Genomic DNA, 13,505 nt, shown 5'->3' on the forward strand with positions numbered 1-13,505 from the left:
TTCTTCACAACAGTTTGGTAATTTTAATTGGAAATCATCAGGGGAATTTTGCATCTTTCTTGCACCCTTCAATAAAACTTCCAAAAATTGATCAAGAATTTTTTGTTACCAGATTGGTTTATTTTTAATTATTGAAAAGCACAAAACCAAATGAGTGGTTGGATGGGTGGACTTTCAGACATTGAAAATGTGAATATTTCTGTCAAAATCAGATCTGTTACCCAACAAAACATGACCCTCTAGCAGAACTCTTTTTAGCAGAGTCTTGCCAGCTAAACCAAGAATGAATTCAGTGCACTTGCAAAACAGCTTTATAGTGATATTTTATCACTTGAAATCGGGGCTGTGAATGAGTGGGATTTGTTCCCATATCTGCAATTGCCCCCAAGCCTCAAGACATATCTAGCACTTTGGGTAGGTCTGGATGTCTTTACAGCAGCGTCTCATGCTGCACCTGACAAATTTGTATCCTGTTCCCTTCATTCCTCTCCTCAGATCATGCCCAGAAGTGAACTGTAAACAGAAGCAACACGATTTAAAGAAAATGAAAATCTTCAGAGGTTCCCTAGTACCACGGCAGATTGCCTATCTTACAGTATCACCTGAAAAAATAAAAAAAGGGTATAAACGGCCAATATCACACATGCCATGGGTCAAGCATCATGTGAGTCCTCTGCTAGCCCCTCCACCAAGTTTTGTCATTGCTGAGAAGTTACACCAGAAACAACAGAACAAATACTAGAGCAGCAGTTTGTGCCACATGTCACATTCTTTACACGGCTTCTCTTACATCTAGGTCTGGAGAGTTTTCTCTACTGGTTGCCAAAAAACTGTTTTTCATCCTTCAGCTTGTCACTGAAGTTTGCATAGTAGGACGTCAAAAGAATTCAGGTTGTTTGATCTCTTTGTAGTGAAAAGTGAGCTGTGCTGTCGAAATGTGTTATTCTGTACAGGTCACCTCACAGAGATCTTTTCATGAGCTGCAAATCCAACTGTAGACTTTGGGAATCCTTAAGTGGATAATAAAAATGCTAAAGGCTTCAGCCAGGACTGAGCTCTCTGTGTGTGTGGTGCAAAACTCATAATCTCCAGCTGAGGGAGATGATGTTCTTAATTTCAGGAAGAGTAATCGGTGGGTCAGACAGTAAAAAGGGTGAAATCTGAGAGATCTTGTGTTGTTGTGCACGTTGGTTAGTGCAGATGGATTTTTTTCATGGATCCAAGGCACGCCTTCAGTCACTGCAATATTCCTGGTTCTTAGAGCCCTTAATATTACCTGTAAACATGAAATACAAACAAATCCATTCTGTTTCATAGTGCCTTCATACCAGAGGCAGTGACTGTGCCTACTTTACTCCAACTCTTACACAGATCTTCCTGGTATTTCTGTCAGTTTTCTGCATAGAAAGCTTGCCATACCTATGAATTCTATCTTCTAACATCTGTATAGGTGAAAGATGGCTAAAGGGAAAAAAAAATGCCAGCCCCGACATTTTTCTAAAGAGATCAAGACTTGAATGGAGATCACATTGCAGCCAGCATAGATGTTGTCTGCTAGCAACTCGAGTTCCTATTGGGAGCCCAGAAGCTGCATTACAACAGAACTAAATCATTAATTTTGTCATTTATTATAAATCTGCCTCGTAGTACTGCTGGGAAGATTTTCCACCTGTGAAGGATGAAATATTCACCTCTGGACATAAAGAATGCTCTGCACCAAGAACAGTGGCACTCACCTAGTATCAGCATTTCATCTCTGTTTTATTGGATCACTCTTTCCTTTGGTTTCTTGGCTTCAAGACAGAGGCCTAATTTGCTCCACTGACTTAAGCCCTATATAACCCCATTGACTTCAATGACATTACATGAGATTTAATTCAGCAAAGAATTAGGCCGAGAAAGGTCATTCATAAATGGTTCCATTCTAGGATGTGAACCTTGGCTTAATAGTTCATCTGTTCTCTTTTTACAGACCATGAGATCCAAGATAGCTGAATAGTTGCATCTCTAGTAGGTGACCGTAGTGGTAAAGCTTTTCTTGCAATGCAGTTTAATACTTTACTATCTGCTAAAACATCACAAGTTCACATGCTATTAACTAAACTTCTCTCACAAAGCCCAGTAAACAAACTATTTCACAAACTGTGCTTACAACTGATCTTTTAATTGTATTCAGTTGCATCCCTTAAATGTCTAGGGAACTCCTTTGATATATAAGTAAATCCTACAGCATTTCATCAGATGAGCTTGCTGATTAAAAGAGTGCCTCAAAGCTAGAAATTGTTTTGTTCTAAATACAAATGGAAGTTTGTTTCCCATGACATAGTCAGAGTTCATAAAACAAAACTCCTCTTCTCCCACATTTATCTAACCCTTTTCTTGGTACACATAATGATTTTGTTTTAATTTGAACATCACATTAGGTTTGTTTGTTTTTTTTCTTCTCATTTTTTAAACAAGCAATTTATCAATTCTGATTCAGTGATAGCCATTCAAGATTTATCTTCTAATTGCATCAGCAGTAAAGGGCATTCCCTGAGAGGTGAGATTCCGAACAGAAAGTAGCAGGTTTTGTTTTGAGGATGCTTAAAGGACTGAGCCCACGGTGACTACAGAGACTTCTGGGCTGGAGACCAGGAACATCCCTCCTCCTTGGTGGACTCAGATCTCCTGTAGGAAGGGTACAGCTCATCTATGCACAGAGCAGAGATTTCTTGGAGACCAGTCAGCTAAAATTGTTAATGAATTTCCGCACGGATGAAGGGCATTCAACAAAACTTATCACTTTTGTTATAGTGCAAGATGCATTTGTTTGACCTTGTTTCTCTAAGAAAAACACACTGTGACGTACTTATGTACAGCACAAAATAAATAAAATAAATTCCAAACAAAACACTCCACTGAACACACTCCTCTCCCTGGAGAAGAAGATGAGAGAAAAAAACCCAATCCAAAATGATAGAGGTTAGTCACATCGCTTAATATATTCCGGGAAGCCCTCAAACACAGCAGTGCTGAGTGCAGTATGAGAATTACACAGAGCAGAGTCTTCCTGATTCAGTATCTCAGGGAGATTTTTGTCTTATGCGAGAAAGAAAGGAATGAGTCCTCAGAGATGAAGAAGAGAAGGAGCTTGACTGCCTCAGAAAATCGGTTTAAAACTAGGAAAGACAGCTTGAATCTCTTACCGCTTTGCTTTTTTTTTTAAAAAAAAATTATTAACCAAGCTTTCTTTTATAAACCATGTAGTGATAAAAAGAAATAAGTGCAATGAACAGAAGATCAAATCTGGATCCCAGACCCATCCAGATTAGATGTTTACATCTGTCCCATTCACATTTTAATGCTATAGTACAGGCCTCCAGAGGAGAAGGAACTGTTAACAACACTCCTGTTTATTTATATATACAGTGATTAGTGCATGTATGTTTTTATGAACCTCATTTTCTGCAGCTTGAGAAAATCTGCTCTTTACAACTTGCCCTGATATGTCCATATAAGAGTATAAATGAACTCTGCTCTTTCTAAAAATCACACACTGCCCATCCCTGCACCAGCTCCCTGGGTGTTACTCGCACCTAATGACCATTTTTATATACAATGATCTCAAATACTTTTAAAATATTTTTAGCTTTTTTTTAAACTATGAACACCTTGATAAAACAAAGGCAAGCAAAAGCCTAAATAAATCAGCAATGTAACAGCACTGCTGAAGGTTTGGCAATGAGATTAATTATGGAATTAAGTTAGTGCATCTGATTTTCTTATTATAGCCATACAAGGTAAACAAAAAAGTTGACAGGATATTCCCTACCCGAGTCAGCAATGTCCCGTTACACTGCTAGAGACTCTTAGCAGATCCTGAGTTTTCTGTGAGTGTTCTTCCAGACTTGCTCAAAATGTCAAGTGCCGTGATCAAACTTAATCAGAATCGGTATTGATCAAAATCCTGTCTTGTTATTTTTTCTCACTTCTTTTATGGAGATGAATGTTTTCATGTACTGCAAATAGCACCAGATTTGGGGAAAAGGCTATTATGTGAAAACCCATCACTTCTGGTCAAGGCACCCACTCTTCCCTCTTTTAAAGCAATATCTATATAGATAATTATTAGGAGTTATCTTTATTAAGCCGGACACCTGCAACAAAAGAATGAGAGCAAGGAAGAAACAAAAACTAAAAGTGGTTAAGGCCTGAGTGGGATAAGGTGATAAGGAAAAGGCTCAAGATGAAGATGAATGAGTTAAGGGTTATGGAAATAGTACATGGTCTTGGCTTCACTGAATGAGCGTGTTTTATTCTATAATTGATCTTTGTCAGGAGAAACGGACTTTAGACTTCAAAAACACAAAACCATTGTGTTTTCCTGTGAAAAGATGCTATAGCATCTTCTGAAACAGCTGAGGTTTGTGTGTTTACTTTGCATTATTAAGTTTTTACAGGAATCTACAAACACGGTGGTTTTAAGACCTTAGGAAAAAATGGGCTAGTTCAAGCAATAATAATACAGAATTACATGGAGGTTAATTTGGCCCTGGGAACTTTATATTGCACAGTAGAGATGTTACATGTCTACCCATGTGCAATTTAATCATGTTTCTTAGGCTTACAGAGGGCTGCACATACGAAGGCATTGTAATGCTGTGCATTTAATGAATGGTGTTTCTTTAAAATGGATTTTTGGAGGCTGGAGAGATGTATATGCATTATGAGCAACGGAAGAACTGGAGAATTACTATCTAGAAAGCTTCCCGGGTATTGATTCTCAGAAAAATCATACTCATTATTTAGCAGAAAAGGTGAGACCGAGACCTTTCTCTCAATAGCTGTAGAATTAAGTCAGTGTCATGGGGGTTCTAAAGCTGCCCCCTGCAAAAACCCTTCAAAAACGGGTTTCACTGCCCGCAGCAGTGCTGTGTCAGCGAGTGAATATCATTGCCGGAGTTTCTATAAAACTCAAGCTATGTTCTATGGAAACTACTCTGTTGATGTAGGCTTTTTTTTGTGCTTACATTTAACGTTACGGGAACTCTGTCATTCCTCCAGGTTTAACTATCTTTCATCATAAAAGGAGCACTGGAAAACTATTGATATCAGGCTAGATTCCTGATGTGGAATGTAGGCTGTGTGGCCTTGCAGCCATTATTCTACAGACTTAACTACCTATGTGCTGTTTGGAAAGAATAATTCATTAGTATGGCCAAGTAGCTTTATTATTTGTAATCAAATAATTACTAAAGAATTAGTTAAATCAGCGTTAAATTGCCATGTCTACAACAATATCTAGTGGGCAATCATGAAATATAAAACCAAACCAAAACCAAACTGTAATTTCTTAACCTATGCAGTTGCCAAATTATTTCTCTTTCCTTAAGCTGAAAGCTGCCTCAGAGGTTTTTGATTTTTTTTTAAGCAGGTACAGTAAAAACATGAATCATAAATACAGATAGATAAATCTAGACACACTGGAAAATAGAAGTGTGATAAAAATTGCATTTATTTCAGCTAGTGCATCATAATCTTTTTTATATCAGCTGTCTAGAAGGTGCTTAGCATAAAGTCTTTCTTTATTTCTCAGTGGACTATTCAATTTTCTGGAGATTTCCTTTTTGTATAACCATTTGAAGATCACTGTGAAGACCAGCTAGAATGCTTTCGTTTGAAATGCTGCTGGGTGCTTGAGAGCGGTTCTGTCTTGTTCAGGGCGGCCGTTCCCTACGCATCTTCCCTGGCAAGCTTTTGCACCTGACGAATTGAAGAGACCACAGGGGCACTGAAAATCACAGCACTGTGGCTTGTCAGATAAGAGCTGTGCAAACCTTTAACAAGGGTAGAAAGCAAGAGATACTTACCTGTTTTGAAGCTGTATTACAGACACTCGGCTTGACCCAAATTTCCTGAAAGTTTAGCAAGACTTTTCTGCAAATCTGACCTAAAACTTTCCACAAATCTTCCCTCTTCCTAGATATTTCAGTGTGATTTATGCTTTTCATAACCACACCATATTTGGTGCTTTGCCATGATTTCATCTCACAGCTAAAGAAAAGAAAGTCCAAGCTACCAGCTTGTACGAGATGGAACTAAGGGTCTCTTATTGCCGACCTCCATGTTAACTTAACTATGGAGCATCTTGTAGATTCAGGTTTGGTACTGAACTTTACATTCCTGCTCCTATGGGTGAAATGCCCCATCTGGGATTCTGCTGGATTCCCTCAGAAAGCTGAAGCAGGCAGGACATAAACAGTGGGATTGAGTGCACCCTCAGCAAGTTTGCTGATGACACCAAGCTGTGTGATGTGGTCAACACGCTGGAGGGAAAAGATGCCGTCCAGAGGGGTCTTGACAGGCTGGAGAGGTGGGCCTATGCAGACTTGATGAAGTTCAACAAGGTCTAGTGCAAGGTCCTGCATGTGGGTTGGGGCAATCCCAAGCACAAGTACAGGCTGGGTGGAGAATGGATTGAGAGCAGCCCTGAGGAAAAAGACTTGGGGGTGCTGGTTGATGAGAAGCTCAGCATGAGCCGGCAATGTGCGCTTGCAGACCAGAAAGCCAACTGTATCCTGGGCTGCATCAAAAGAAGCGTGGCCAGCAGGTCGAGGGAAGTGATTCTGCCCCTCTACTCTGCTCTCGTGAGACTCCACCTGGAATACTGCGTTCAGCTGTGAGGTCCCCAACACAAAAAGAACATGGAGCTGTAAGAGCGAGTCCAGAGGAGGGCCACAAAGATGATCCGAGGACTGGAACACCTCTGCTATGAAGACAGGCTGAGAGAATTGGGACTGTTCAGCCTGGAGAAGAGAAGGCTCTGGGTAGACTTTTCAATAGCCTTCCAGTACCTAAAGGGGCCCTGTAGGAAAACTGGAAAGGGACTTTTTACAAGGGTGTATAGTGATAGGACAAGGGGCAATGGATTTAAACTGGAAGAGGGTAGATTTAGATTAGATATAAGGAAGAAATTTTTTACATTGAGGGTGGTGAGGCAGTGGAATAGGTTGCCCAGAGAAGCTGTGGATGTCCCATCCCTGGAAGTGTTCAAGGCCAGGTTGGATGAGGCTTTGAGCAACCTGATCTAGTGGAGGGTTTCCCTGTCCATGGCAGGGGGATTGGAACTAGATGATCTTTAAGGTCCCTGCCAACCCTAATCATTCTATGATTCTATGATTCTATGATTCTATGTCTCAAGTGGCAGAGGGGAGGCCACAGCAGGCTGATCTGTGTTGATCTCCTGATCACAGTTTAGAATAATGATAAGACTGGGAAGCCAGAAGGAAATTCTCCATCAGCTACATTTTGGAGATATTGGGTGCAGCTCAAGTGTGCATTGCTCAGTTCAAGTTGAAGGCATTAGTGCTGCAAAAACACCCTGTTAAAACTAGAGGACTTTTAATTTTTGCTTTTCTGCTTGTGTAGAATTGTCTCAGCTTTATATTTTTTTGCTTGATGAGGGTTAAAAAACATATTTGATTACATGTTTTAGTTAATTCCATTCAAACTGAGGCTATAGGAAGCCCTGAGAATGGAAAAGCCTATTGTTGTGTTTTGCCTTGTGGCATAGCTCTGATACTCAACTTGTCACTGTTAGAACAGAGCTCTGGTTGTACAGGGGTCAACAGTGTACAGTGACTGCTGTTCACATCGAAGGGATTTAGCCATTAGAGCTGTGTAGATTGGGAAAAATCACCCCATTTATTTTTAAAACAAGGCCAGCTGCCTCTATCCACTCGGCAACAGCAAAACAGCAAAAAAAAGAATGAAGTTGAAACAAAAAACCCCAAAGTAAAAGGCTTTAAAATACGCAGCACCCTGGTCATTCTGGTAATAATAGGAATGGATTATTAAAGCAAAAGGGTGTATGTGTCTGTATGTGGGCTTTGCTCTGAATGTTTTATAGCAAGAAAACTTCTACGCAAAAAACTTTGGACTTTCCCCCCCCTTGTCTTCTGGGAATGCTTTGGAATGGTTTAATCATCTGGCTTTGGTATCTTACTGCCTTTGGCAGCAGTAACTTTTCTTATAATTATGTCTAACTGTATGTCACTTTTTCCAGACAGCCTAGGATTAGGATAAGAAAAATTGGTTCTTTATGCTGCAGATCTAAGAAAGCCACAGACTGTTCACAGCCCACCAAATGAATGCCTAGCATTTTAAATCGAACTGCATTAGATGAAACAGTCGATTATCAATGCTACTCACTCTTTTGAGGGGCAGTAGGAAAAGAAAATGCATATTTGAAGTTTGTGCAGATTATATAGGGGGAAATATTTTGATGGTACAAGAGAACTCTGAATTCCTGATAAACAAACACATATGAGTGCTTCTGTTCAGTGAAAACCCATCCTTCCATGTTGAGGCACCCATATGGCAAGTGAACCTTGATGATGTGAGTGTGAACACAGGGCCCTCGGATCCGGGAAACAGAAGCGTTCAGAGGAGAGTGAGTAGAGGATGAGAAAGAGAGTAATATGTTGTTGTGTCTGCCAGTTTCTCAGAATTGTGGCCAACCATGAAAACTGTTTGAGAAAAAGTTCAGAAAGGAAGCACAGGTAATTTGCTTTTTTCCATCACTACATGTTAGATTAACTTAGAGCAATGCTGTCACATAAATGGCAAGAGCCAGTACATTTCATCAGAGGTGAGAGAGACTCTCTGGTAACAACTGACTTTCCCTGTGATGCTATTTGTTTTTCCCGTGATGAATTGCTGTTTATTTGAAGGCTCTGATGGCAGTCGTAGGGTCAGGAAGCTTCACGGTACATGACAGCTTTGGCACTGCACTGGCTTCATGGTGGTGGTCATGGTGTAACAGCCTAATAATGCTCTGATCAAAGGGCTCCTATGATGGCTGGTGATAGTGGTGTTGACAAGGCAGATTGATGTGCTGTATGCAAAGTGCACAGCTCAGCTGAAGCAGCTTTTCAGCAACCTGAACAGTCAAGTTTATTAAACAAATATGCCAAATAAGGCATTCATAGGAAAACCTCTAGATGGTATGATCTGGATGAATAGGGCCGTAAGTGATAAAACCTGAACATTCATTGATTATTAAAATGCAGTAATAGTAATTCAGAAGTCAAGTGGGATTTGTGGACGAACATCAGAGGAATAGAAAGATGTATTTGACAGTGCTGTCAGCAACCAGGAAGGTGACTAAGTCAGAAGGAGGCTTTGCCTGTGCTCGCTGGCTGTCTGTGCCCATGCACAAGATGGGAATGTGGGATATCTGACAGGATAGCCTCTCTCTCTGGCAATGCATGCAAGAAAGATGAGGAAGAGTGAACTCATCCTAACCAAATAGCTCCCTCAAGCCTCATGCTCTGGAGTAAGGAAAGAGAGGTATCAGTGAAAATACAAAGAAGTCTGCATGGGGTGCTCCACATCACTGCATCTCCCTAGGATCCATAAATCAAGCAAATGCATTGCTTAGCACAAACATTTTGCTCTAGATGCACAATACAACAGCATCAAGTGTCAGGGGGTTTCAAGGTCAATAAAGCTTCTTCCTGTGGCATCTAATGTTTAAAGTAACTGAACTCAGCTCATGTTTCAACGCTATTTTTCTTCTCAGCATTAGCCTACTGCAGGCTTTTTCCACCTTTGTAATCTATAATAAAAAGCTATGTTTCAGTGCTACCTTTTCCATTCAGCAAAACCAGCTAAGCAGGCTTCAAAAAGCAGATGCCAAAGCTCTTTGCGAAACCTTTCCTGCAAAAGGAGAACCACTGGAACATTTAAAGAAATATCACACCACACAGCCTAGGCTAGTACGAAGAGAGATTACCCTCTAGACCCTCCAAGCAGAAGGACAGTTTGAATTCCATGGCCAAAGGCACTTTTTCCCCTTACAGCCCTTCTGCTGAAGGGCAGGGGATCAATCCCCTGTTTATTCAGCATGAAAAATAGCGATCTCCTTGATCTGAATGGAAATAGCTTGATAGCAAAGGTCTCAGTCACCGCCCCGGGTGGCAGAATATGTATGAATAAATTCTGCACTATGTGTGACCAAATAAACTCGATCCTTTTAGCTGAAGATTCCAGTAACATCATATCACATAAGACATTTGAGGAGAATGACGAATTATAAAGAGAGAACATTCTCGGAAAGGCCGTGTCCTCGGAGTCTGTGCCTCATTGCAGAGAGTTAAGTGGATGAGTTATATCTGACAGTTTATGAACCTTGTTAATATAATGCAGTACCTGGGAGTATGCCAGCCACAGTGATCAAGGAAGTCTAAATTAGACCTCTGCCATCGACAGACATCAGATGCCCATTTAAAACCAAATGTTTCATCTGAACTGGGCACGTCTCTCGTTATCCTCTAAAGCAGTGATCGTCAGCTTGAAGCTCTGAAGCTCTGTGTGGCTCTCAGCAGCCAGCACACATTTCTTCCCTAGGTCTCAGTAAGAGGCTATTTAACATGCTGATGCTGAAGCTGCTTTGGTAGGAAGAGCACAAGTGACAGCAGTACTTTGACATGTTAGTCTTCCTGAAAAATGTGAGGTTTGTGAATTTTTAACCCACATGTGGTGAAGGCTGCAGCTCTGTCACCTTTTCTAGGCAAAAGCCACTCAGGGCAACCCATCCAGTGGCAGATTGGGATGCTTTGGCCCCTGCAGGAGAGGTGAGGGGAAGCTTCTGCACCAGCAGAGAAGGACAATCTCCATCCAGCCCCCACACTGGCAATTGACTGCACGAAGTGAGAGAAAAAGCCATGGCCTTGTCCTTCTGCTCTGGCAGCAGCACACACAGTAGCCATCATGCTGGTACAGCAGCTGTGTTGCTTCTTTGTCCCTGAAAACTCTTTGCCTTTCTCCTTGCCTCCAGAAACTCCTACTTCTCTCATGCAGAGCTATAGTGTTCCCTAACATGAGCTTCAAAACAATGCAATCAAGCTTATTGGTTTTTTTTTCTCTTTTTCTTTCTTACAAAATTTGTAAAATGGAGATAATAGTGCCTGTTGCACCAGGGCACTGTAAGGTTCCAGTCATCATTATGACTTTTGGTTTGAGATTTTTGATGAAAAGTGCTACAGCTATATATTCTATTCTACATTGTTATTAATCCATTATATTAGAGTACTCTGTGAAGAATAACAGCAATGTGTTAATGCTTTATTTCTAATACTGTTTATATTTAATTTTTGTATTCCAGCTGTTTATAGTACCATTTTTCCTGTGATTCTCAGACTTAGCTCTGGCAGAGAATCTTTGGTAGATAGAGATTTGGTGTTATTGACTTGAACAGATGCACTAAATTTTTGAAAAATGAAAGAAAATGTTATATCCTACTGAGGGTCAGAGAAGAAATAATTCTTAGATGTTTGGTTCTTCTACATCACCAGTTCAGTGCCAAAATTGAGAAGTGTGACCTTATTTCACCTGGTTCTATTGCCTTGGCAGAATAAAGGGAAGGGAGGATAATTTAACTGATGAGACATGAGGGAATGCGATAAGACACTGTGTGATGAGGTCGAAATTGCACAGCCATCTTTGAAGACAGCTGAGCTGTGCAGCTGAATAACAATACTAAAGACAGTGTAAAGCCAAACTATGTCATATTTAATGAGATATTTTTCCCTTGGTTTCTTATATATCTCATGTAAGTGGGCAAAGTTCTGCTGATACCTTTAAAAGCTAATGAAAGAGTTATAAGAGTTCTAGGGAAAATACGTGCAGTGATTGAGTTAGACTTCTCAGAAGAAGGAACAAAAAATCTGTTGTCACAGGTCAGTTTTGATCATGTTTCCAATTCAAGAGGTTTTGTCTGGAATTCTGTCTGTGATTTAGCCCATTTTGAAATATCCAGCTACATGATGCTAGCCAGCAGCTAACAAAGTGATATCTACTAGGAATGTTCCAAAAGAAGATGAAAACCATTAATTGCAGTATAACGCACAGGAGAACTGCTTGGAGAAAAACGAAACAGTACCTGAAGGCATAAAGTGTGTTGCCAGAGGGAAAGGAATTGTTTCTAGCACAAATGAAAAAAGAGGCCTGTTGCTTGGATGCACGCAGGCATGCCCACCTGCGCTTCATTTTTCACTGACGCCCTAATGGTAGAGTATATTCATCTAACGTGAACAAGAGAACACTGGGAATTAGGAGGTGTGTCCATACTGTTTAATAGCTGTCTGTTACTTATCCTTTAATCATGGACACCTTAAATCATCGACTGATACACAAGTGATATCACAGTTTGGACACCCATTATCTAGATGCGTAGTTTGGTACAGCATAAAGAAATTCTGCTTCATCAAAACTCATGGGTTAGGAGGTTCAGTTAGTTATTTGGAATGATTATGTGATTATCAGGTCAATAGCTAGGGAATTATAACATTATTGAGTGAGGATATTTATTTCTGAAACCAGGCTACTCTACAGAACGGAGAAAACTAGGTGCCTTCATCAGCTGGCAAACCTCAGCATACTCATCTTTCCCTGTGCCATTGTGTATGTCACATCTGGAGCACCATGGATCATGCCTTTTGCATGATAATTTGTGAAGTTAACAAATAAATAGTAAAAAAATTCCAAACCAAACCTTTCCTTAATCATCTGAAATATAACATATCCAAAAATTATAATTCTTAAATACCTTTGCATTGCCAGGTAAATATGGAAATAGTTGTCCGTTAGGGGGAGTGAAGACAGAATCTGACAAACATTTGATGATGCTTTGTGGAAAAACCTTGCTTTGAGCTCACGAACAGCCCTTACCCGCTACTTTGGACTTCTGCCTTCCACAGTGACAAGGTGCCAGAGATGATAACTGAAGCAAAAATATGTATGTCCTGCTGTTACGAATCACTGTGAAAAGTGATTACTCCTATAGGCCATGTATTTGCAGGAAACTAGCAATCCATTTTATCAAATTCTGCTTTGTGATTTAGACAGAAAGCTTAGCAAGTTCTTCCACACTTACACCTACATAAGAGAAAAATATTGTGCAGAGTGGACAAATATTTTGTGTGAAGTGAACCTGACATAGAAGCCTCATTTCTAAATTGACCAAGGGACTTAGGAGCTCATTGAGGACCTTTAGGTAGGGAAGCGTGAGTGAGTTTTTTAAGTGGTATTTGAGAGCTTTTGACAAAATTTTAGCTTTTATAAATATCATATCACTTTAGGCATTTATTTTATCCTATTTGATAGCAGTGAATGCAAAGTGATAGTTGTATTTTGTCCACACAGACAAACTCAAGAAAATGTCAGTTTGTAACATTTCTTAATAATCCTAGCTAATCAGGTAAAAAGATTCTGGAACCCTTCACTATGGAGGAAAACAATTGTCTTTTAATAATTACATCCCTATTATGCTTTATTACTTTGTTAAATGCCATGCACATCACTGGGAAGGTTACTGCAATTCTGAAGATATGCATTAATATATTGCTTGATCTCAGATTTAAAATAAACCAACATATCTTTGTGAAGGTTCTTGTTACATTTTCATAAACTCATAGATTTGTTTGGTTTTTCACTCATCTTCAGTGCAGTAAAACACCAAG

The 13,505-nt window shown here is 40.0% G+C and overlaps 1 protein-coding gene across 1 annotated transcript in view; it reads right to left on the minus strand.

Moving 5' to 3' along the window:
- NKAIN2 (sodium/potassium transporting ATPase interacting 2) overlaps window positions 1-13,505 on the minus strand; it is a 577,016-nt gene that overhangs the window by 18,828 nt on the left and 544,683 nt on the right. The window lies entirely within an intron of this gene.

This window comes from Tauraco erythrolophus, chromosome 2, assembly GCF_009769465.1.
Source record: "Tauraco erythrolophus isolate bTauEry1 chromosome 2, bTauEry1.pri, whole genome shotgun sequence".
In the NCBI taxonomy this organism is placed as follows: domain Eukaryota; kingdom Metazoa; phylum Chordata; class Aves; order Musophagiformes; family Musophagidae; genus Tauraco; species Tauraco erythrolophus.